The sequence below is a fragment of the Bos javanicus genome, chromosome 19, assembly GCF_032452875.1.
Source record: "Bos javanicus breed banteng chromosome 19, ARS-OSU_banteng_1.0, whole genome shotgun sequence".
NCBI classification, from domain to species: Eukaryota; Metazoa; Chordata; class Mammalia; order Artiodactyla; family Bovidae; genus Bos; species Bos javanicus.
The window spans coordinates 18,844,992-18,871,127 of NC_083886.1; the positions used below are offsets into that span (position 1 = coordinate 18,844,992).

Consider the following 26,136-nt stretch of genomic DNA (forward strand, 5'->3'; position numbering starts at 1 on the left):
ATATATATTAACTGAATCTTTACAAGAACTCTGTAAACGAGTGTCTATCACTATTTTCATTTAAAAAGAAAGGGACCTCAAGCCAGCTAAGTAGCCAGAGTACCTTGCTGGAAATCTCCCCAATAGTGAGCCCCACAGCTGGGGTTTGAGCCCAGTGGCCCAGCCTTCTGCATGCACGCTCTTCTCCATGGTTCACTTAGACCACAGTAGCATCATTCGGTGTGAACTCCCTCCCTATAGGAAAAACAGGTGTGATTTACACTATTGAAGAAAACTGTAAAACCAGCCGCAAAGATGATGATGGTATCATGCTCAGAGAGAAAGAAGGTAATTTGGCAAAATTCCTTTATTAAATGACCTGGGTGGACACCTAGTGATGTCTGAGTCATTGACTCTTGGATATATGAACTAAGATATATCTTCACTACGGTGGGAAGAAAACTGCTGTTTCCTATATGAATCAGCTCTTGACATGTGTGTGGTCATGAAAAATGATCAGTGACTCTTTTACAGAGATTACATGCTCCAAGAGAAGAGATTTTTGTTTGTTGTAGTAAAAGTGACTTGCAAGCCATGAGTAGGTTGGGAAAGGTGTGTGTGGATGACTGTAGACAAAGCATAAGCCGAATTACAGGAAGGGAGGGGGAGGCTTTCCTGGGTGATAAGGGAGGTTGCCCCCAATGCCAGTCCATTCACTGCTTTATTCATGGGGAATATTTATGGTTAAAAATATGCTGTTTGACCATGGCTAAGGACTGAAAGAAATAAAGAAAAATGTGCCCTTGATCAAATGATGATATGTCTTTTCAGTAGGAGATGAAAAGAAATGGGTTGCAAGTGCCTTTTCCAACACTGTGATGTGTGGTCGGGTGGGAGAAGGGAACTCATGCATTTTCAATGAGTAATAAACACGGACTTTCCCATTCGTTACTAAAGAGGGATGTACAGTGAACAAGACAGGGCTTCACCCAGAGGAAGCTGACAACCCAGTCAGGAGGGTGATGTGTTAGCACTCAGACCAGTGCAGTTGAGTAATTATGACTCTGTTGAGTAGGTAATGACTGCCAGGTGGGCTGAGACCAGCCACCTACCTGAGCTGGAAGAGAAGGCTTTCCAGATGAAGTGAGTGAAGATGAAAGTCGCTCAGTTGTGTCTGACTCTTTGCGACCCCATGGACTATACAGTCCATGGAATTCTCCAGGTCAGAGTATTGGACTGGGTAGCCTTTCCCTTCTCCAGGGGATCTTCCCAACCCAGGGATTGAACCCAGGTCTCCCACATTATCGGTGGATTCTTTACCAGCTGAGCCACGAGGGAAGCCCAAGAAAACTGGAGTGGGTAGCCTATCCCTTCTGGATGAGGGAGAGATGCCAAAAAGTTTGAGAACCACTCTGTCAAGTTCACATTTTACTCAAAGGCCATTTGTAGGGAAGATGGCTCTTCATCTCTATTCCATAAACCATTTGTACAGGTTGAATTTCATTAGAGTTGGGTCATTGGTGTCATAGCAGTTAATTGTCACTATGGTTATTGTTTATAAACTTCCTATGACAAAAACAAGGAGCAAGTGTTTCTAGAAAAATATTCAAAAATATTTAAACAAAAATATTCAATATTGTGTTTGGTAATAAATGTAGACTAGTCCAGCCCTTGGGATCATTAATATAAAAACTGCCCCTTCGATGTTAGAGGAAGGTTCCTAGACAGCTGGTGCCACTAACAACTGAGAGAGAGAGAAAAGGAACAGAGGCAGGAGCATATTTGGAGGAAATTAATAGCTTGGAGCATAGTTCGAAGTGCCTCTGAGACATTCAAGTCAAGACGCCCAGCAAGTTGGATGTTTGAGTCAGGGAAGCAAAGGAAGCGGCGGGTTTCAAGGAAGAAGGAATGATCAGCAGTGTCAAACACAGAGTTATGCAGCAAAATAAAGGGCTGAAAGTGCCCACGTAATCTGGCCATTGGGAGATCACTACTGGTTTATTAATAACCAGAATGTCAAAAATGATTGGGGTGAAAGCAAAGTATAAGAGGAGAAGAAAAACACCCGCTATCAGAATCCTCCAGCAAGAAAGTGTGTGTGCATGCGTGTTAAGTCGCTTCAGTCGTGTCTGACTCCCTGCAGCCCTCTGGACTGTAGCCCACCTGGCTTCTGTGTCCATGGAATTCTCCAGGCAAGAATACTGCAGTGGATTGCCATGTCCTCCTCCAGGGGATCTTCCCCACCCGATCTCGTACATCTCCTCCATTGGCAGGCAGGTAGTGCCACCTGGGAAGCCCCCAGGAAAGTGTGTCAAACATTTGTTGGTAAGTCGTGGTAATGGAAATAGGTATGGGAAAGGATGGATGTTCTTTATGAAGAAGCCAAGGAGTATTTCCTATCTGCAAGACATTTAGTAAATGATTCTTGAATGTTGAAGCGTTACCCCTACGTGTGTTACTAAGCAGTGTCATTAAAATAACTACGCAATACAAGTCATTGATTTTTATTATTGTGAAGAAAATTTCTGTTGATTTATAATGTCGGCCAATAGCTGATGCCATTTAGTATTTACATATTGACAAATGCAAAGCCCTTTTAGAACAATAAAAATGCTTCAGCAGCACTGGAATGACAGAGCATCCTCCTCCCTCCCTCCCTCTCTCTTTTCCTACCCCCACCTACCCTTTTCCTCCTCCCACCCAACTGATGAATAAAAAAGATAAAAGCATATTTGGAAAATAATGACGACATGTCAAAAAGAATTTGTTTCTTATTTATCTCCTCTCAGATAACTGCCAGGAAGCGACCACTGCCACCCCTTCCCCAGCCCGCTCCCCCTGTAAGTTGCAAGCAGATGATTTGCTCTCGAGAAAGAGCAGCAAATCCGTTGCCTGGGTGATATCTCATTACTAAGGCAACCAATTTGGTGCATCAGTGTGAATCCCAATTTTAAAATGTAATTATGTCAAGATATGTACATATGCTTGAGATTTGCTTAAAAGAAATCTGTTCCCCTTTGGAAGAAAAACATTTCCTATGTTAGTTGAAAGAAAGGAGGAAATACTTCTTTTATTCTTTGTTCACTCAAACACCTCTTTCAGCTGAGCTCCCCACAATGCTTAGTGAAGGAGCTTGCAGTGGTTCTTTCTCACTCTTTTTTCAACTTGATCTTCCCTTTCCAAGACACTTCTCTCTTGAGACCTGTCCCTCATAATCTACCAGCTGTTGTCTCCATGACAACATTTTCTGGCCTCTAAAAGTGGTGGAAGGAAAAAAAAAAAAACAACCAACTCTGGTTACATTTTCCTGGCACTTTTCTTTTTTAATTGCTGGAAGCTCAAGAAATTGACTCTTTGCAAGGAATTAATTAGTGAAGGGGAGGTGATTCAATGAATAGGTGTTTACATTAAATTAAAAACTAGTGAACAACTCGGTAAGGATTGCCATTCCAGACTCAAATGAAGTGTACAGATAGGAGGTGTACACCAAAAGCTTATCTGGAGGAAGACAGCCACATCAAGCAAAATACCATTGAATCACTGCTGAGCAATTAATTTTTCTTCCTCCTTGACAAACATTATTGTTTAAAAATTAAAAGCATATTTGGGTGCAGGGAGTATTTAATTACCAACCTCATGAAATAATGAAATCCAGGCAACTCATTTGCATTAGCTGAAGCTTCCAGTTAGCTCAGGATTCGCGTTTGTACGCAAATCCAGGAACCATTCTTAGTTGGGGGTTCCAGTGTGACTGACACCCCACCCTCATTGCCTACCTGTTCTTTATTCCTCAGTTGGGTGACTGTGTAAGGCTTCCCTGGTGGCTCAGATGGTAAAGCGTCTGCCTGCAATGCGGGAGACCTGGGTTCGATCCCTGTGTTGGGAAGATCCCCTGGAGAAGGAAATGGCAATCCATTCCAGTACCCTTGCCTGGAAAACCCCATGGACAAAGGAGCCTTGTAGGCTACAGTCCGTGGGGTCGCAAAGAGTCAGACACAACTGAGTGACTTCACTTTCTTTCTTTGGGTGACTGTGTCGTCTAGGTAACCTCCTATGTAAGTTCCCTCTTATTCTTTGGGAAACGATTGGGTGACAAATATTAAAGGCAGCAAAGAAAATAGTATAATGAGTATTCACTGTCTAATGGCCATGCTGATAGTTTATGTAAAATGTCACCCCCCCCCAAAAAAAAGGGTGATTTTCAAAACTGACTTTTTTTTTTTTTTTTTCAAAAAGTACATCCTTTTGCCACATATTTCATTAAGCCAAGACACTTTATTGGCTTCCCTGGTGGCTCAGCAGTAAAGAATCTACCTGCCACAATGGAGAAACAGACATAGGAGAATAGACCTATGGACACAGGCGGAGAAGAGGGAGAAGGGGAGATGTATGGGGAGGGCAACATAGACATGCATAATACCAAATGTGAAATAGACAGCCAGTGGGAATTTGCTGTATGACTCAGGGAACTCAAACAGGGGCTCCGCGACAGGCTGAAGGGTGGGATGGGGAGGGAGGTGGGCACGAGGTCCAGGAGGGTAGGGGACATGAGTGTACCTATGGCTGATTCTTGATGTATGACAGAAAACCACAATATTCTGTAAAGCAATCATTCTTCAATTAAAAACAAGAAAGAATTCTACCTGCCAATGCAGGAGACTCAGGTTCAGTCCCTGGGTCAGGAAGATTTCCTGGAGAAGGAAAGGGCAACCCACTCCAATATTCTTGCCTAGGAAATCCCATGGACAGAGGAGCCTGGCAGGCTACAATCCATGGGGTTGCAAAAGAGTTGGACACAACTTACTAACTAAACAACAACACCAAGACACTTTATGGGTGGCAAAATACATTCTAATGTCCTGATAGGTATATCATAGAGTCTGTGTGGTTTAAGCATAAGGGCTGCGATGTTAGGGTTTACTTTAGCTTTTTCTTGCTACGGCAAACATACGTAACTACCAAGAAATCTAAGTGTGTCAGAAATGGCTTGTATTCTTTTTCCTGGCACATTTAAACACATTCTGCTTGGACTAGTAAGTTTTGCTAACCAAAATAAAAAATTTTTGAAATATTCAGCACGTTCTGGGATATGTATCATTATTTATTGCATATGTTTAGAGCCTACAGTTTCTCTTTATGGGGTAACATAGAGTGGCTTTAAATGCTATCTTTTCAATTTCAACATGTGCAGAATATAAATACCTTTAATGTACAAAAGGCCCTTCCAAAGAAATAAATACTAGAAAATGGAGGGAGAATATAAACAATCAGTCCACCAAAAAGAATAAGAAGGGGAAAATGGCTAGCGCAAACATTTTCATCTATCAAATACTTGAGGTTTTTTTTTTTTTTTTAATCCTACACAGTGTTGCTGAGGATTTGTTTACTGCTGGCAAGAGAATAAATACGTGAGAACTTTCCAGACGGTAGTTTAGCAATGTGTTTCCAAAAAAATCTAAAATTTGGTTGGGTTTGCCTCTAATCTAGCAATTATACTTCTAGAAATTTATAGTAAGGAAATTCTTGAGACTTTATGTAAACGTTTAGTTGTAAGAATTTTCTCTTCAGTATTTCTCATGAAAGTGGAAAATGATGGAGAAAAACATTGAGTCATATAAATTATAATACATCCAACCGGCAGAGAACTAAGCAGCCATTAACAAAGACAATATAAAGAAATTTAATCAAGTGCTCATGCTGCTGCTGCTGCTAAGTCGCTTCAGTCGTGTCTGACTCTGTGCAACCCCATAGACGGCAGCCCACCAGGCTCCCCCGTCCCTGGGATTCTCCAGGCAAGAACACTGGAGTGGGTTGCCATTTCCTTCTCCAATGCAGGAAACTGAAAAGTGAAAGTGAAGTCGCTCAATCATGTCCAACTCCTACCGACCCCATGGACTGCAGCCCACCAGGCTCCTCCATCCATGGGATTTTCCAGGCAAGAGTACTGGAATGGGGTGCCATTGCCTTCTCCGAAGTGCTCATGATAAATGTTAAATAAGAATATATGTTACAAAACAGGATATTCAGTGTGATTTCTTTTTAACCACATTAATTCTAGAAATACCCACACATGCTCACATGTGTGCAAGCACACACACGTGCATACAGGTGCACAGGTCCATTATACAGACTAAGGAGGAACCCGTGAGTCATTCCTTTGTGGGGCTTCATTTATAACTAAAGAAAATTTAGGGCTATTTATATGCAATGTTTTCTGTTAGAAAGTCTTCCTATTGCCAGATGTTCTGTGGAAGAGGCAGGGCAGAGAACCACCCAGCTGAGGTCTTCAGGGACTTCCCTGCTGGGCCTGTGGCTAACACATCTCTTTCCAGTGCAGGGGGTGTGGTTTCAATCCCTGGTTGGGGAGTTAAGATCCCATGTACTTCACAGCCAAAAATAACAAAACAGAACACGGAACCAATGTTGAACAAATTCAACAGAGACTTAAAAATACTTAAAAAAACCCACAAAACCCTAAAAAAAGGTCTTTAGCTCAAAGATTGCTGTTGAATTCTAAGATTTCTTTCGTCTGCAGATCATTTGTAATTTTGCACATTTTGTCTTTTCTCCTCAACCAGATGATGAATTGTTGAGGGAAGCAGTGTCCTTTTGCTTGTTTGTACTCCACCCAGGGGCCCCAGCATAATATCCTTTGCAGAGTGGCTTGGGTGGTATTTTGCCAGTAATATAATTATTGTATCATGATTCAATACTAGGTGCTCTGGGAGTTATAAAGTTTCCTATTAGCTGTGTTATGTTTATTAATACTCAAGAGCTAGTCGTGTGCATTGAAATGAGGTACCTTCATCATACCAAGCAAATGGAGTAATTAGTTGGCATAAGAGTTATTCCCAACTGGGAAAGAAGCCTTTAAGTTTTAAGTCTGCCGCCAGAGTTGAAGAATCACTAACTTCTGTGTAATTTCTTGACTCAACTGCTGCCTAACCAGCAGGTAGTTCTTAGCTTCAGTCAACCACAAGGCACTTGGGGTCCGATCCCTGCTCAGCACTTACAAAATGAAATGCTGTGGCTTCTCTGTTCTTCTGTCTCTTCATCTGTAAAAGGGAAATCAGAGTACCACCGTATAGTATGGTTGTGAGTATTAAAGGACTTAATATATTCAACATACTTTGATCAGTGCCTGGCATATGGCAGCTACTGTGTGTTTGGTATAATTATTAACATTATATTATTAACACTAATATTATTATTATTGGTTTGGGTATCTATCAGTTGACCATTGGCATAACCATGCCACAAACCACCTATATTGGTTTCCTATGGCTGCTATGAAAATTATCACAGACTTAGTGGCTTAAAACAACAGGAATTTATCCTTTCACAGTTCTGGAGGCCAGAAGTCTGAAATCAGTTTCACTGGGCCAAAATCAGGGTGTCATCAAGGCCATACTTCCTCTAGTGGTTATAGGGATAATCTGTGCCTTGCTTTTTCCAGCTTCTGGTAGCTGCCAGAATTCCATGGTTTGTGGCTCCAGTCTCTGCTTCCATAGTCACATGCCATCTCCTCTTCCTCTTCAAATCTCCCACCGCCCCCCTCTTATATAGATACATGTGATTGCACTTACGGTCCACCCAGATAATCCAGGATAATCTACCCATCTCAAGATCATTAACCTAATCACAATGCCAAAGTCCTTTTTTGTGTCAGATGAAGTATCATTTACTGGTTCCAGGGACTGAGAGGTATATATGCGGGAGGGAGGATTATTCAGCCCACCAAACCACTCTAAACCTTAGTGGCTATAGCAGTCAATATTTCTTTATTCCTCATGCATCCAGGGTTTGGCCGTTTTTGGCTGAGCCCATCCCAGGCCGTGGGTTGACTACAGATTGGCTCTACATGTAGCTTGTTTTTGCTGATGTCAGTGGAGCCTGGGGCATGTTCTTCTCACGATAACAGCAAATGCCTAAGAGGGCACAGTTCACCACACAAGCACATTTCAAACTGTTGAGGTCACCACACATTGTCACAATGGGGTGACCACACATTGACCAAAGCAGGTCACATCAGTGGGATGACCCATGTAGATGAAGAGGAAAGGAATGAATTTGCTATAGTAACAACCAAGCTCAGGGTTTTCTGTAGATGACAGTTAACTTACAGCTACATTAACATACGTATTTGGAAGAGGAAGAAAATCAAGGGTTCAAAGCCAAATAATTTAGTAATAAACCAGTTTTCTGTAGTTGTTATTTGACAGATAAGTCAAGGAGCTGTGAGTTTTTGTGGTCTTAGCCTGGCCAGATAAGTACAATCTTGAATGTGATGATCCCAGAAAACTTGTTCCGTGATTGTGGGTTTAGAGGATAGACCTCCACAGACATGGCAACTCTGAGACTCTCTTGAGCTACTTTTCTCCTTTTGCCATAATGTAGTGACTCAGTGGACTCCATGGACGTATGGAAAAAAAACAGTTTTCTGCGCCTTTGGAAGAATAGAATATCTGCTGGATCACCTCTCAACGAGAGAGGAAAGTAGAGAATACCTATCGGCTGCTGAGTTAAAGCCAAAACTACATTAATTACAGCAGCAGTCCCCAAACTTGTTTGCACCAGGGACCAGTTTCATGGAAGACAATTTCCCACAGACCGAGGTCGGGGAGGGAGATCATTTTGGGATGATTCAAGCGCATTATATGTATTGTACATTTTATTTATAATATTATCACATTGTGATTTATAATGAAATAATTATACAACTCGTTGTAATACAGAATCAGCAGGAGCCCTAAGCTTGTTTTCCTGCAACTGGACATCTGGGGGTGACAAAAGAGCCATGGGGAGTGGCTGTGAATACAGACGAAGCTTCGTTGGCTCACCTGCCGCTCACCTCCTGCCGTGTGACCTAGTCCCTAACAGGCCACAAACTGGTACCAGTCTGTGGCCCAGGGGTGTCTTCTCAGTCGTCCTTAGCCTGTGAGCCTGAACAGCTAGTTCATCTAAGTGGTCTGACCAAGAGCTGGTTCCTTATCCATCCCTTGTAACTTGATTTTTGTCCATTTGAGAATTAGTATATAATATTTGTGGGGATTCCCAGGTGGTGCTAGTGGTAAGGAACCCACCTGCCGATGCAGGAGAAGTAAGAGTTGCCGGTTCAATCCCTGGGTTAGGAAGATCCCCTGGAGGAGGCCATGGCAACCCACTCCAGTATTCTTGCCTGGAGAATCTCCACGGACAGAGGAGCCTGGCAGGCTACAGTCCATGGGGTCGCAAAGAGTCGCACATGACTGAAGCGACTTAGCATGCATGCATACAATATTTGTATATTTGAATTTGGCAGAATTTCCCAGTCTAGGGTTTTCCCCACCTCTTTCCTCTCATTCCAGTAATAGAGGAATCAGATTATTCCTACAGGCCCAGTGAAATAAACGGAATAATACACAGTAGAGTTTTATGGGCTCTTTCTTGGTCACTTTGGCTCCAAGAGTGAGTAAAGATGTAACAGGTTGCATTTTCCTTGGTCTCTTGATAAAATGCAGTGACACTGAGGTGTTGACTTCTGTCCAAAAACAGCAAGGTTGGGGGGAGAGGGGTGGGAGTCAAAAGGGGAAATTTTTTGTGAAAAATCCTGTTAACTGGGATGAACAAGCAATTGGGAACTTAATTTGGAATATTCATATTTTCATAGTTAGAACCAACTTATTTAAGATGAATACTTGTGTTTTTAGTGAAACTCTTTTCATGTAAGTAGAATATTCACTGAAAAGCAGGCTTTTTCACACATCAGGCCCCTCACTGACAAACTGGCAGCCGTTTTCCAAGTCAGTGCTTATTCATGCTAGACTACTCTAGAACCATCAACCACTGACATTGATTTCTGAGATTCCATTAAGACTTGAGAGCTGTGTGGCAGCTGCCGTGTGTTTCTCCTTGAATGTTTCGTCAGGTGCCTGGCTTGTCTGTTCTGTTGTGTAACAGGATGGCTTATCTGTTTCTCTTACGTGGGCTCTTAAGCCCTAAGGTTATTTGGCTGTGAAACATTCCATGGGGGCTCTTCCACAGTCTTCTTTTTAAACTTATAATAAAAGATCTTTAGTGTATTCAAGCCAATGTATATACTTTCATTCAACAAGTGTGTTTAGTGCCAGGCACTCTTAGGAGACACAGTGATACATGTAATAAAAATAGTCCTTGTCCTTATGGGGTATACATTCTAATCGAGGAGTGAGACCAAAAAAAGTCAACAAATAATTATAAACTGTGTAACAGTTACGAAGGGAAGGAAGGACTGAAAGTCATTCAGAGATCAAGGGGAATGAGCTGGTCAGTGAAGGCCTCTCTGAGGAGGTAACACTGAAGTGAGATGGCGCTAGTGGTAAAGAATCTGCCTGCCAATATAGGAGATGCAAGAGATGCAGGTTTGATCCCTGGGTTGGGAAGATCCCCTGGAGGAGGAAAATGACAGCTCACTCCAGTATTCTTGCCTGAAAAATTCCACGGACAGAGGAGCCTGGCAGGCTACAGCACATGGGGTTGCAAAGAGTCAGACACGACTGAGGACCGAACACACACACACAAAGATGGAGAAGGGGCTGACCCTAGGAAAATTCCAGGGAGAGAAGATGCAAGCTGAGGGAAACGCAGAAGCAAAAACTCCACAGCGAGAAAGGGTATGAACATTCGGAAGGCATTTTCAGAGCTATCACTCCAGCGTCTGTGCTTCGGTCACTTTTTGTTGCTGATGCATCCCTTCCTTCAAGGTTCAGTGCAGCAGGAGTTCTCTCTGTGAAGTTTTCAGCTGAAATTTGGGTTTGGGTTTTTTGGAAGGATACCTGAAGGGCAGCTATAGAAGGGTTCCATGAAATATTGATCACAAGCCAGTTGAGATGAGTGAAAAAGACCAAAAAGAAGGGTCAATTTTGATGGTCCTAAAATATTTCACAGGCAAGATCGAGCTGTTTATAGACAGTCTAACACTGTTCATTCGAAAAGCACTCTACTTATTCTCTAAATCCAATTTATGGTTGCTCTGACTTTGTGTGAAAATGCTGATTTATTCCTGCCTGGAGAATCCCATGGATAGAGGAGACTGGCAGGCTGTGGTCCATAGGGTTGCAAAGACTCAGACAGAACTAAAGAAACTCAGCATGCATGCATGATGATTTATTATGACTGTATATTAAAATATATAGAATATACCCTTTTTACTGTAGCTTATGCCTTTTGTAGTCAAATAATTTTATGTATGTGGGTATATTTTTTTTTTCTTGATTATTTCCCAGTGTTTTTTTTTTTTTTTTTTTATTCAACTATTTCAGGGGAGACATCCCCATAAAGATTTCCAGTATTAACTCTTCTTAATGCCTGACCAGGTAGGATCTGACTTAGATTCAGTCCACTCACATAAGTTTGATCCAAATAGAACATTTCTCCCATCATATTCATCAGCTGAAACTGGTAACTCATTTGTATTTCAAAGATTCCAGGTCTTTAGGGGGCATTTCACACATCTTTAATTATGGATAATCTACTAGAGTGGACACAGTTTCCTGCCATTCATGAAATAATTGTGAAATAAAGGCTTTCCCCTCTTTGTGATTGAGTCCCCTCCCCATCCCACTCCATAGCTTCAGTTCAGTTCAGTCGCTCAGTCATGTCCTACTCTTTGCAACCCCATGAATCACAGCACACCAGGCCTCCCTGACCATCACCAACTCCCAGAGTTCACTCAAACTCACATCCATCGAGTCAGTGATGCCATCTAGCCATCTCACCCTCTGTCATCCCCTTCTCCGCCTGCCTCCAATCCCTCCCAGCATCAGGGTCTTTTCCAATGAGTCAGTTCTTTGCATGAGGTGGCCAAAGTATTGGAGTTTCAGCTTCAGCATCAGTCCTTCCAATGAACACGCAGGACTGATCTCCTTTAGGATGGACTGGTTGGATCTCCTTGCAGTCCAAGGGCCTCTCAAGAGTCTTCTCCAACACCACAGTTCAAAAGCATCAATTCTTTGGCGCTCACCTTTCTTCGCAGTCCAACTCTCACATCCATACATGACCACTGGAAAAACCATAGCCTTGACTAGACAGACCTTTGTTGGCAAAGTAATATCTCTTCTTTTCAATATGCTATCTAGGTTGGTCATAACTTTCCTTCCGAGAAGTAAGCGTCTTTTAATTTCATGGCTGCAGTCACCATCTGCAGTGATTTTGGAGCCCCCAATATAAAGTCAGCCACTGTTTCCACTGTTTCTCGTCTATTTCCCATGAAGTGATGGGACCAGATGCCATGATCTTCGTTTTCTGAATGTTGAGCTTTAAGCCAACTTTTTCACTCTCCACTTTCACTTTCATCAAGAGGCTTTTGAGTTCCTCTTTACTTTCTGCCATAAGGGTGGTGTCATCTGCATATCTGAGGTTATTGATATTTCTCCCGGCAATCTTGATTCCAGTTTGTGTTTCTTCCAGCCCAGCGTTTCTCATGATGTACCCTGCATATAAGTTAAATAAGCAGGGTGACAATATACAGCCTTGACGTACTCCTTTTCCTATTTGGAACCAGTCTGTTGTTCCATGTCCAGTTCTAACTGTTGCTTCCTGACCTGCATGTAGGTTTCTCAAGAGGCAGGTCAGGTGGTCTGGTACTCCCATCTTTTTCAGAATTTTCCACAGTTTATTGTGATCCACACAGTCAAAGTTTTTGGCATAGTCAATAAAGCAGAAATAGATGTTTTTCTGGAACTCTCTTACTTTTTCAGTGATCCAGCGGATGTTGGCAATTTGATCTCTGGTTCCTCTGCCTTTTCTAAAACCAGCTTGAACATCTGGAAGTTCACGGTTCACATATTGCTAAAGCCTGGCGTGGAGAATTTTGAGCATTACTTTACTAGCGTGTGAGATGAGTGCAGTGCGGTAGTTGGAGCATTCTTTGGCATTGCCTTTTTTGGGATTGGAATGAAAACTGACCTTTTCCAGTCCTGTGGCCACTGCTGAGTTTTCCAAATTTGCTGGCATATTGAGTGCAGCACTTTCACAGCATCATCTTTTAGGATTTGAAATAGCTCAACTGGAATTCCATCACCTCCACTAGCTTTGTTGGTAGTGATGCTTTCTAAGGCCCACTTGATTTTACACTCCAGGATGTCTGGCTCTAGGTGAGTGATCACACCATCGTGATTATCTTGGTCGTAAAGCTCTTTTTTGTACAGTTCTTCTGTGTATTCTTGCCACCTCTTCTTAATATCTTCTACTTCTGTTAGGTCCATACCATTTACATCTTAACAAATTCATTTCATGGGCACATATTTGATTCTTTAATATTTCTTCTGTTAAGTCTTTATTGAATTTGTTACAACATTTCTTCTGTTTTATGCTTTGGTTTTTTGGCCACAAGGCATGTAGGATCTTAGCTCCCTGACCAGGGATCGAACCCCTACCTCCTGCATTGGAAGGCAAAGTCTTAACCACTGGACTGCTAGGGAAATCCCTCAGATATTTGATTTTAAAGTAGGGAGGGGCTTTCTGAGTTTAGCAGCAGCAAAAGAAGAATCATAAGGGCAAAGATTGATAGATATCACAGCATAAACCTTTACAATTTCTGAGTCTCAAAATATCTTTGTAGCAAAGTTGTGTTCAGTTGCAAGGAAGGAAGAAAGCAGGAGAGAGATAGAGAAGGGGCAGGGAGAGGGAGGGAGAAAGAGGAGGGAAGGGTGAAGGTAAGGAGAGAGGAGGGGGAGGCGAAGAAACCTTAATTTACTCTGGTGAAGAGTGTTGAAAGATTTATTTCATACAACAGGAAGCTTTCTGGATCATCTTCACTCTCAGTGAGGCTCCCCCTTGTGGTTGCAAGATGGCTGCTAACAGTCAGCAGCCATATTTACTTACTCAAGGAGAGAATTCACTTCTAGAAGTCCTTGGGCATTCTCTCTGAGGAGTGAGACATTTTTCTTTCTCAGAAACACCTAGAAAATGTCTTCTCATGGTTTATTAGCCAGAACCAAGAGCCATGGCCAGGACATGGTAAAAGGCAAAACGCCCAAAAGTCTTTGTAAATGTAATAAAAGGTTAACCTACTTCATATATAAAAAGCCCTTACAAATCATGAGGTGAAATTATGAATATGTGACGGACAAGAAAAGGTATGAAGAGAGAATTCATGGAAGAAAAAATTCAAATAGCTAGTGAATTTTTAAAAATAACACTCCTAATCAAAGCAATTTAATCATAGCATATACAGTAGGTTAGCTTGTATCAATTTAGTTAATTCTTTTTAGCTCTTCAAATGGTGGAGTTTGGTAAGGAGTACTTAAATATGTGGCAGTTGGAAATGGGTAATGGCAGCAATTCTCCTTTAGAATTAGAATTGGTGCAATGATACTCCTAAAATGCTATTTTAAAAAGCAGAAAACACCACAAGTACCATACAGTACGAGGCTGGTTAACTGAATTACATGCATGTTTCTTGCTGAGTACTGTGAGGCTGTTCAGAATCATGTTATAAGAAGGTATTTGATCACATGGGGAAATGTGCTTGATGTATAACATAAAAAGCATTGCAAAGCACTTTATGATTATTATGTGTTCTCAACTTTGTGTCAAATATGTGTATAACCAAAGAAGAAAAATGAGTACATTTGACTGCACTCAATTTTTTTTAAAAAGCAACTTCTCTATGGTAGTATATTACAAACAGTATCAAAAGATCATTGGCATACTGGAAAAAATATTTAAAACACTAATAACAAAAGAATGGTTCCCTTAATTTATATAGAGCTTGTACAAATCAGTAAAAAAAAAAGATCCAAAGAAAATGGATTGAAAAAAAGGGAAATATGCAGTTTATAAAAAGGAATTTAAATGGAAAACCTACAGGGTCCTACTGTAGAGCACAGGAAACTCTGCTCAATGTTATGTGGCAGCCTGGATGGGAGAGGAGTTTAGGGGAGAATGGAGCCCACCTGAAACTGTCACGACATTGTTAATCAGCTATACTCCAATATAAAATAAAATTAAATAATTTCATCTTAACAAAACTATATTGTATTTATATTAGTTGGAAAATTATATTCCTGTTGATTCATTTTAAATCTGTTCCGACTTGATTGGTATATAATTAAGAAACTTCAGTCTTCAAATACTATGTTATAAAACATATCTTGGAAAATTAATAGATCAGGTACTAGAATTTTTTAGATCTGTTTCTGGATTTTCAGTAATATAGTGATAGCTGTGTGCACAAATATAAAACCTCAACATCACTGAGAAAACTTAGCATTTTACTCTAGATTTTTCTCTGAATAGTAACATTTCTGTCTCACCCACAACATATTCTAGCATGAGCTATTCATTATTCTGACCATGTGGTACCTACTATTATGATAAATCATGCACGCAGACAGTGCAGTTGTATTCTCTTTTTTCCCCCCTCTCTTTGGCATTGAGTAATAACCAGGAGTGATCTTTGTAGTTATTTAATCATATCATTTTCAACTTGTGTACATTTGAAGTGTTAAAAAAAATATCTGTCCTTAGTAAGTGTGCTTCCTATCCTGCGATTCCTCCTTACATTCATTACAGGCCAAGACAGAAAATGGAAAGAGAAAGCATATTTGATGTAAGGACCTTTTCCAGATTACTTCCTTCTCCCTAGATTCTGAAATTCCCCTCCAGAAAGCATCCTCACTCGTATCCCCATCGGTGTGGACACTGGGGACTAATGGCATGTTTGGGGTACAGGGATATATTAAAAGAGCCAGACTCAACAAAACCCTGCTGCCACCATCACCCATTGCCTGCAGCAAGAGCCAGGCTCCTAACAAGAGCTGCAAATATTAATTGCATCCCTGTGTAGAAGCAGTTTTAGGTCTGAAAAATGACTGTTTCTCAAAGCCAAGCATTTGCCAGCAAAATATAATGCTTGACTTCAAGAAACTTACGTCAGATGTATGGCCCTGCTTTTTTAATGTTGAATTATTAGAAAGAGAAACATAAAGCAGCAAGGTACAAAAATATGTCAAGTATAAGTGCTTCTAAAAACCTGTTTTTAATGTATGTCCAGAGTCTAGCATAAGGCCTGGTATATAATAATGGAATAATATTTTCTCTCCCTAGTCTGAGGAGTAATCACAATAACCAGATGAGAATCAAAGATACTGGTTGTCAGTGCCATGTGTGTGCACTGTGGATCAGAAAGAACCTCTAACACTTTAAAAGTTTTGTTCGTTATCGGTAGCTGTTGTGATAGAATATGAATATGTGTTCTTATAAAGCATCTGAAGCCTGCAAAGTAGTATGCAGGGAATGCTGGCCTCTCTAGGGAAAGATTCTTTCCACTCCACCCCCAAACTCCAAGCCAGCCGGGGAGCTGTCCCTCTGGCAGTGCTGACTTCCTTGAAAGAGCCTCACTGTGATAGGAAGTCAAGCTTCGTTTCATGGAGATTTCCTTCATTACATGTGGACTTTGACCAGATCTTACTTTTTAAGGGATTAGTTGTAGTTGTTTTCCAGCTATCTCATAGGCATATGTAGTTTTCCTTAGAATATCATAGATGTTCCCATTTTTTCCTGGTTCTCCTATAAAAACCATTAAATACAGAAGGAATTTGGGAAATTCTGCTATTAATTGTTGTTGTTCAGTTCCTCAGTCATCTCTGACTCTTTGTGACCCTATGGACTGCAGCACACCAGGCTTCCCTGTCCTTCACCATCTCTCAGAGCTCTTATATTAATAGACCAAACAAATGTTCAGTAACTCTTATTATGACACTGTGGCATAAGGGGATAGTGTATCTTGATCCCCTTCAAAATGAATGAGTAATCTGTGTACAAAGGATTCTGTAATTAAATATGTTTTAAAAATTTGGTTGAACAAAGTTAGAATAGATTTATTTACATGGAACTTCTCAGAGCTTTAAATATATCAAATGTATGTTATGAATCTCTGAAAAAGAATTGCAGTATGCAGCCTTCCTGAACTTACTGAAAATGGAACGCTTTTTTTTTTCCCAGGGGGCATTTCAAAGGCCCTGTGTCCCCAAATTCACTTTTGAAACTCAAAAGAATGTTGGGGTGCACCTTTGGCTGGGCCTTTCAAATACCGGTTATTGTCTGAGTTTTTGAGTGATCTAGGTAACCATTCAAAATTGAGATCATTTGCAAGCATCTGAAGCAAAGGTTACTAGGTTTTTTTGTGTTTTTTTTTTTAAGGCATTCTGCATGTTCTAGATGCCAGACATAAAGGAAGAAAAGTGAGAACATTTGTTATATAAGATAAAAGCCCAACCTGTCCCCTGACTGGTTCATGAGCCACCTCCGTCTTAGATGACAGTGACTCTGTGGGTGGAGAAAGCAGCAGGTGTCTTCACACAAGCCTAAAACAGACACCTCATTGGATCTGCTGAAATGCCTAAACACTTGACCCATACCCTGAAGTTCTGTGTCAAGAAGCAGTTTTGAAATAGCCTTGACCTGAGCGATTTTGAAGATGAATGATCAACTTTGTACCTCTTCTTTTAAGGAAAAAAAAAAAAAAGATTTTAAACCAAACAGAAGAAAGTAGCCACTTCAGTAAACTCCACAGACTGTTTACTTTTGAACAAAATTGAATCCTGAAAGGCCCATCAGAATGACTTAACCTGTTAGCTGAAATAATTTTGCTTTCAAAATAATTGCAATTTGAGTTTTGACAGAGTTAATGTTAAGCTAATCTTCTGACAGTAGTTGACTGGGAGGTTCAGTTGCTTATTGAAGTTACAGTTACAAGGAGGTTATCAGACTACAGCATTGTTGTATTAGCAACAGTTGTGGGCACTAAAGAATCGCTGGGCTAATGGATCTCACCAAGGCCATATAGAAAACATATGAGTCCCAAATGAAGGTTCATGAGACCAAAGTAAAGCTCAGGGGTGATCGTTTCTAAATCATACACCCCTACACACACAGCTAAGTTCATCAGGATAATTTATAATGATCAAACTCACACATGCTGTTTTTTGGGGGGTGGGCATCTCTTTAGTTGAATGGTTTACATCTGTTTATTGACTGAAGATCTCGTTACTTCATCATTTCTTTTTAAATTTTCATTTTGTACTGGAATATAGTTGATTTACAATGCCGTGTTAGTTTCAGGTGTATGGCAAGATGATTCAATTATACACATACAGGTATCTATTCTTTTTCACATTCTTTTCTCATATAGGTCATTACAGAATTTTCAGAGTATTGATTAGAGCTCCCTGTGCTATACAGTTCGTTCTTGTTACCTATTTTATATATAGTAGTATGTATATGTTAGTCCCAAACTTGTTTTCTAAGTCTGTTTCTGTTTTGTAAATAAATCCATTTATATCATTTTTTTTAGATTCCACTTACATGTGGAATTAAAGTAATATCATATGGTATTTGTCTTTGACTTACTTCACTTGGTGTATTTCATTATTGCTTAATTTGTCCCTTAAGCTATCTGAAAATGGTAACTTATCTGTGAAACCAAGGAATTTTGTGTTAAAATTTATGCTAAGAAACTACAGATTATATTCACTGAGTCTTACTTTCTTCTTCATACATATTAACTTGCTATTCTGATTTAAAAAAAAGGGTACTCTAGCATTTTAAAAATAGCACATCAGATCTTTATTCATGTTATCCCTCATGGAGATATTTGAGTTGAAAAGGAACAACTCAGAAAATGTTTTCTTTGAATCTTCCTTTAAAATAACTCTTGGAGAGGCCAGGCCTTCATTAATCAATCATGAGATATTCCAAAATGGATGTCGTATTCTAAATATGATGGGGTGTATGGATACCAAAGACAGATTTTGTGTACCCTACAATTTTGTCAAAGTTCAGCCTGGTACCTAAATAAATTCTCCTGTACCCCAACTCCTTGACACCCATAAACTGTTAGAACTTGGCCAGAAAATCTATATGGAAGATAGAAATTGAAAGATGATTCTACCAAAAGTTGTCCCTAGGCATAGAGGGCCTGGGAAGCTTAGAAGCTGGAATTTTGAAGGATTCTGGTTATAGAAACCAAGAGAATATCCAATTCAGGGCAACAGGGGGCTATTTGAAGACAGCCCGAATGGTCCTAGCACCCATAATGACTAGAAAACAAAAACATGAAAAACTAGAGAAAAACAGAAAGCTGATCTATGTTTGTTTTTGAAGTTAAACTGAAGATATATAATTGACCTGCTTCTTAATAGAGTGTAACCTAGAATCCTATATCTTTTGCAAAGTGTATCTTGTACTTTAATGACTGCCAGATGTTGCTTTGCAATGCCTGACCACCGCAGAAGTACGTGCCAGAGGAAAACATGGTAGAATCAAGATGGTATTATAAAACATCTGGTTAGACATGACCGACTGTGTTTATATCCACTCCCCCTCAGAACCCCTCAATTAGCAGTTCAGGGATGAAAATTGGAGAAACCCACAAGGACAAATACAACCATAGTGGAAATAACAGCAGACAAGAGGCATCAATGTAATTTTGGAAGTGAACATGTGGTGAGTCCCCCAGGCCAGTGGAGAAAGCTGAAATCTAAGTGTCTGCAGAGAAGAAGGTGGACAAGCAAGCCAGATCACCCAGCCATGGGGCTGCAGGAAGATTCAGGGTGGGGAGGAACAGGTACCTCTGTAGGTAGGGGAGAGCGGTGGAGCTGAAGGGGGAGATTGGTTGAAACTCTAAGTGTGCGTACTAAGTCACTTCAGTCATGTCTGACTCTGTGACCCCATGGACTGTAGCCCATCAGGCTCCTCTGTCCATGGAACTCTCCAGGCAAGAATACTGGAGTGGGTTGTCATGCCCTCCTCCAGGAGATCTTCCCGACCCAGGGATCAAGCCCTCATCTCTTACATTCCCTGCATCAGTAGGCAGGTTCTTTACCACTAGCTCCACCTGGGAATCTGTATAAGAGCAGTTATATACCCAGGCCTCCCAGCCTCACAAAGCTGAGGGCTGCCTCAGTCTCATTTTGATAGAAGATAAGAAATTTACTCTGAAGAAACTGAACCAGAAAAGCTCTGGCTTAGGGATACCAGGAACCAGTGGAGAAGGGTTACGCACCATATTGAAACCAAGTATATTAAGTGAAAGTCTAGATACTAAAGATTCCCTCCAGTCCTCTTCACTCAGAATTCTGGGAGCAAAGAGAAAACAATTTAAAATACAGACGTTCCTGGGGTCCCCCACAGCTGGTTGACCCCCACCTAATCACCCTGTAGTGAAGTCCACCACCCATATCCACACACACACACACACACCCCACATCTTCTTTATCCATTCATCTGTCGATGGACATTTAGATTGTTTCCACGTCTTGCCTATTGTGAATAGTGCTAAGAGCAACATGCTTTTAAGAGGGCTATTTGTAGAACAAGGATGAGCTCTTAAAAGTGGGAAACATGATAAAAATGAAAGATTTAGTATCTGGCTTGCAAGATGAAGTTGAAAACATTGAGTCACTCAACAAATACTACTGGGTGGCTTCTATGTCCTTGGCTCTGTTTGAGGCAGTAGAGATTCGTCTGTGAACAAAAGAGGCAAAGATCCTGGCCTAGCAGAGCTTAAATTCCTGTAGAGGGAGAGCATAAACAATACAATAATATGTAAGTTACAGATGTTGTAAAGTGTGAAGTGCTGGAGGCAAGAGAAAAAATAGAGCCTGGTGCAGAGAATGAGGAGTGCCAAGGCTGGGGGCGGGGTGGGGGAGGTGTGGGGGGGGTGGCAGGTGGTGCAGCAGAGACAAGAGGAATTTTTACATATAATGGTTAGGGCCTGGTTTATTGGGAAGGTGACATTTGTGCAGACTAGAGAGTGAGGAAGATAGCTAGGTGGTATCTGGAGGAAGATCCTTCCAGCAGAGGGGACAATTCGTGGAAAGGCCCGGAGACCAGCGGCTGGTGCAGGGCAGAGCAGGGTGCAGTGTGGCTGGAGTGAGCCAGGGAGAGGACAGTGGGAGGGGCTGCGTGGAGATTGTACCAGACTATGTGGGTCTTGTGGGCCACAGGAGGGACTTTGGCTTTCACTCTAGGCAAGACAGAGATGGAGCACAGTGGCAGAGTCTTAGGCAGAGAAGAGACAGGATCTGACTTTGGTCCTAAAAGGATCACTTGGCTGCGAAATTGACATGTATACACTATTGATACTCTGTATAAAATGGCTAACCAATGAGAACCTACTGTATACCACAGGAAACTCTACTCCGGGCTCACTGCTCACCTAAATGAGAAAGTGAAAGGTGCTCAGTCACGTCTGACTCTTTGTGATTCCACGGACTATACAGCCCATTAATTTCTCCCGGCCAGGATACTGGAGTGGGTAGCCTTTCCCTTCTCCAGGGGGGTCTTCTCAACCCAGGGATCAAACCCAGATCTCCCACATTGTGGGCGGATTGTTTACCCGCTGAGCTATCAGGGAAGCCTGACCTAAATGGGAAGGAAATCCAAACAAGAGGGGATATATGTTTGCATATGACTGATTCACTTTGCTGAACCGTAGAAACTAACACAACATTGTAAAGCAAATATACTCCAATAAAATTGTGTTTTAAAAGGAAACAATAAATTTTTTACAAAAATGAAATTGACTGTAGGGGGTCACGGTACTGAAGAGAAGAATTGGGTCCAAAATTCGGTAGCAGGGATGTGCCCTGTGGCTCTAATGTTCTCTTCTTATATATCTCAGTCGTAACTTCCAAGTTGGCCACTCTCTTCACCTCTATCTTCAGTTCCACCTAAGAAACGACTTGCTTGCCCTCTCCTCTGTCAGTCTGCCTTCTGCCTTACAGCGTCTGATAACTTCCTCGCCAGGTCCCGTCATATTTCCTTCAGCTTTCGGCTCCCTGTCTATTGCGTCCGATCCTAAAGCACACAGTATATTGTGGTTTCACTTTCAGCGTTCATGTTGTTGATGAGGCCCTCTCTGGCTCCCTTGATTGTTGCTGAACCTCTCCAGGCATATTCAAATGCTCATTAAGCATTTGCTTATTGAATATAACAGTTAATTTTCTCCTTTCTGACACTCCATCATCAGGCAAAGTCCTCTCTGGAGTCCTCTTTATATGACTTGAAGAACTCCACAGTTTAAGCTCTTTAAACAAAGAGGGAAATGGGAAAAATCTGTCTCATACCTTAAATTTCAACCTTCAGACCCTTGATGAGAAAATTAACAACAGCCTTTCCCACACAAATGCAAACTTCTATGGGAGCGTATTGGTTTAAACCAACTAGGCTTTGAATATAAGGAAAAATACATGAATTTTTTTTTTTTTTTTTTTTTTGCATAGAATCATTTGTCTCTGTAGTGTCTCATTGCTACTTTTTCTCTGATGTTAGAAAAGTAAATAAAGCCTAAGGGACTCCTGATAAAGTTGATGGTGTGACTGCAAGCTCATGAAAGTCCTCTCCCCTAAATTTGCTGAAATGAACAAAAATGTAAAAGTAACATTTTAAAAGGTTATTATTAAAATGTTCGTTTTGATCATAAAGGAGAACACACCATCAACCCTGAAAGCAAGAAAAGTTCCCAAGTTCATACTATAAACTTGAGAAGTGTTATCCAAAAACTGAAATTGGACCGAATTGAAAGACGCTGCTAAAAAGAAATATATGTATTCTTCAAAGACAAGAATGAAATGTGGAAAAGTACAAGGAGGGAATTCTGAAAAGTCTCACTGTTTTTCAAGGCTCTGGCCTTATGTATAAGGGTTCCTAGAGAGAAGGGTTGGTACAACCACCTCCATCAGGAACCCTTTCTTCCATCAAGAGGACTGATCCCCACCCCAACCCCCACCAGGCGAGAAGAGTACATCAGTAAGTAGGCGAGACTTTGGTACGTCAGTAAGTGGGCATGAAAGAGGGGAAGCTTCTGCTGGGGATAATTCCTACGGCCAAACCAAGGAAAAGCTTCACAAGACACAGGGAAAGACTGTGTGTCCCCAGCCAAGCCAAAAGCCGATGATACCCCCCTTACTCACTGAAGCAAAGCTCCGATGCATTGATTCCATTTGTATTAAGGAAAGAAGTCAGTGGTCATCCACAGCCCCAGCTCTCTCTCCACCATTCTTGGGCAGCCGAAAGCCCAGATAAGGCATATCAATCATGGACACCCGGTCCATGTTATCATTAAAAGAATAAAATAACACACCATCAAACACTATCCAGGGCAAATGGCATACTGAGGAGGAATGGTTCACATTCATCAGAGTTTCCAGACCACACTGACTGGTGACCAAGGCAGAAAATCTGCACAAACAAAAAGAGAAAGTAGCACAGGGACTTGCCTGGTGGTCCAGTGGCTAAGACTCTGAGCTCCCAATGCTGGGGACCCAGGTTCGATCCCTGGCCAAGGAACTAGATCCCACATGCCGCAGCCAAATAAGTAAACCTGTGCAACCAAATAAATAAACAAATAAATGTTTAAAAGGAAAGAAAGTAGCACAGCCTCCTGAAGACAAGGCCTAGATTTCAAATAGTCCTACCCACCGATGCATACTGAGTTCCAGATACCCGCCAGACACTATTTTCAGTGTCCTGTGTATAGTGAAACCTTTAATCCTCACACCACTGCTACAAGATCAGCACCATCATCATCCACATCTTTTTTAAATTTAATTTTATTTTATATTTGGCTGTGCTGGGTCTTGGTTGCCATGCTCGGACTTTCTCTAGTTGTGGTGAGCAGGGTCTGCTCTCCAGTTGCGGTGCCCAGGCTTCTCATTGCGGTAGTTTCTCTTGTTGCAGAGTACAGCCTCCAGAGTGTCGGCTCAGTAGTTGTGACGCATGGGCTTAGTTGCTCCGTGGCACGTGGGCTCTTCCCAGACCAGGGGTTGAACCCATGTCCCCTGCACCGGCAGGCGGATTCTCAACCACTGGACCACCAGGGAAGTCCTATCATCCTCATCTTATGGATAAAAATGCGAAGGCACAGAGGGATTGGGAAGTTTGCCCCAGTTCACCCAGCTGGCTGGAGTGGGCCAGGATTTTGACACAGTCTGGTCCAGAGCCTGTTCTCCACTCCTCTGCCCTTATACCCCAGGAAACAAGTATTTTAGGCAACTGCTTTGTACTCTCAAGGAAATTAAAGAGAATAGAAATTTACTGGCCATGCATCCTTTTTTGGAAGCTACTGGAGGGAGGGAAACCAAGATGAAGACGTTAAGTTCAAGAATCAGGGATCTAATGTGGAAGAGACCTTTAAAAGTCCCAGAATAGGAACTGTGGAGTGAGCTCAAAGAGCATGCGGACATAGGGAGCATCAAAGAAAACACATTCTAGTGATGAGCTTGACAATTGGAAACATTGTTGCTGATCATTTGATGAGTCTGGTAGAACATTTGGACAAATTAGCATAAGTATTTAGGAAATAAGGCACATTTTTAAAAAACCAGACAGTTATTACCTGTAAAAGCAAGTTTATATAATAAAGTAAAGGAATGGTAGCCAATTATGCTCCTTAGCACAGTGATGAACCAAATTCATATATAACATATATTATGTATACATGTATTATACAAATTATTCATGCAACCTATAATATAGCTAATATAACATGTAACAGTAGAAACACTTTAAAATTTTGATGTAATTATTATTGAGTGATAAAGGAATAGTAACAGTGATGATGAAAGAGCTAACTCACCAACTTTTGTAATTTGGATAGGGTCTAAAAAGATTCACCAAGAAATAAGAGCCTATATGTATTATCTGTAAATACCAGAAGCAATTAGAATAGCTGGAATGGAATGACACTGTAAGTTGAGGCAGTGGGCTTAGGTGGGCAACTGTCTTTTTTTATAGTATTTTTGTGCTGTTTGATTTTTTAGCTACACAAAACCTAATTTAACCAAGACACAGATGAAATCTCCAAGGCTGTCAAAAACAAACAAAAAACCCTACCCCTTAAAAAGCACTTACACATTTTTTTTCAGATTACTGAAGAGTCTAACCAAAAACATTTTAACAAAAATCTCTATAAAACACTTCTTAAAAATTAAAGATTGATTTCCTATATAGATGTGGCTCCAGGGAGTCTTAATAGCCTTTCTCTTAAAAAAAAAAAAAAAAAAGCAACAAACAGTATGAGAATTTAAAAATGTGTTTTCTTTAAGCAATTGAATCACACACTTCCACCCTGTAATTGTACTCTTGGTTTTTCAAGATACTAAAGAAGGGACCTCTATTTTAGCACTTGGGTGGAGGCCTCACACGGCCACGTGTGTGATGGATTCAGCTACAGGAGGAAAGGCATCTTGGCACACACAGCCATGAGTCACTTCTCACTGCCTCTTCGTCTCTATATATTCTGCTTATACATGAGCTCCAGGTTCATCACAAATTGCTCTGGTCGTGTTTCCCTCACATGTCACGGTTTCTCTTGATCCGTTAGTTCCTCTTTGGGGTCCGTGAATGGCCTCCGCATGTTAGTGCAGCAGGCTGGAAAGGAGGGGCAGTGCAACCTCGTGGGATGTTTAGGAACCTTTGTGAAAACCAGCCTAAAATGGCTAAATGAAAGAGGCATCGGGGAACTCTCCTCGGTGTTCTGGGGTGTCCTAATGGGAAGGAAATCTAAAAAAGGGCGGCTATATGGATACAAATGGTTGATTCACTTTGCTCTGCAGCAAGGAATTACTATAACATTATGAAGCAACTATACTCCAATAAAAGTTAATAAAAAATTTTTTTAATCACCTGGGGAAAAAAATAGAGAAAGAAAACGGCATCACAGGACTTCCATGGTGGTGCCGTGGATAAGAATCCACCTGCCGGTGCAGGAGACGAGGGTTCAATTCCTGGTCCAGGAACATCCCACATGGCACGGAGCAACTAAGCGTGTGCACCACAGCTACTGAGCCCACGTGCTGCAACTGCTGAAGCCTGCACGGTCTGTCTACAGCCTGTGCTCCCAACAAGAGACGCCACCCCACTAAGAAGCCCACGCACCGCAATGAGGAGGAGCCCCCCTCGCCACTAGACAGAAGGTGATGCAGCAATGAAGACCCAGCACAAACATACATAAATAAATACTATTTTTTGAAAAAGGCATCACCTAAGTTTTTCTGTGAGAAATTGGTGGCCACAGATGGGGATCTAAGAAGAAATAAAAGAACCCTGAGCAATCCTGGAGAATTCATACTGTGTGGGCTTTGAATTAGAGGTTGAATTTCTTGGTCCTGAGAGTCCAGAGACAGGGAGGGA

The 26,136-nt window shown here is 41.3% G+C and overlaps 1 protein-coding gene across 1 annotated transcript in view; it reads left to right on the forward strand.

Annotated features, from left to right (window-relative positions):
• MYO1D (myosin ID) overlaps positions 1-26,136 on the forward strand; it is a 361,250-nt gene that overhangs the window by 176,841 nt on the left and 158,273 nt on the right. The gene's annotated exons all lie outside the window — the stretch shown is intronic.